The sequence below is a fragment of the Chinchilla lanigera genome, unplaced genomic scaffold (genome assembly GCF_000276665.1).
Source record: "Chinchilla lanigera isolate Chin_1 unplaced genomic scaffold, ChiLan1.0 scaffold00085, whole genome shotgun sequence".
Taxonomy (NCBI): domain Eukaryota; kingdom Metazoa; phylum Chordata; class Mammalia; order Rodentia; family Chinchillidae; genus Chinchilla; species Chinchilla lanigera.
In genome coordinates, this window is record NW_004955486.1 from 333,177 (window position 1) to 333,917 (window position 741).

A 741-nucleotide genomic window follows, 5' to 3' on the forward strand; every position below is an offset into this window, starting at 1 on the left:
CTTTTCTTCTCACTTTTTTACTGCCATCTGTAAATTCTGTATGAAAAATTTTTAAACCAGGCATTTTGGCACATGCCAGTAATCTCAGCACACAGAATGCTGAGGCAGGAGGGTCACTGTGAGTTTGAGCCCAGTCTGGGCAATGAATTGAGTTTAAGTCTACCCTGAACTGCGTAGTGAGACCATTGTGTCAAAAAGAAAAAAAAATTTTAAACCAAAGGTACACAAAAACATCAGTGATTGCCAGGGACTCCAGGAAAGGATTACGGAGAGTTAGCTCAAAGAGTATTCTATGGATTTGTGTACTAATTGGTGCACTTGTATGTGGGCATGATGGCAGCCACTCACCCGGTAGGGAAAGTAAGGCAGGAAGATTAAAAGTTCAAGGCAAACCTGTGCAACAAAGTGAGACCACAGGTAAAAAACTGCAAATATATAAATTTTCTAAATTCAGGCTTGATACCAAAAAGCTCCATTTTACTCGATGCAAATTTCAGCTTACTTTGTTTGCTTCCTTCTTTCATGGGGCAGGTTCTCACTGTATAGTTCTGACTGGCCCAGAAACCATGGCAATTCTAGTGCCTCCGTCATCAGAGTGGTGGGACCACATGCATACACCATCACAGCGAGATGTAAAGTTTAACTTTGTGACAATAAATCCAGATATACTGAAGTCAGAATCTAACTTTTACCCTATGCAGAGAAAGCATCATACCGCTAGACAGTTTTCTCTTATAGACA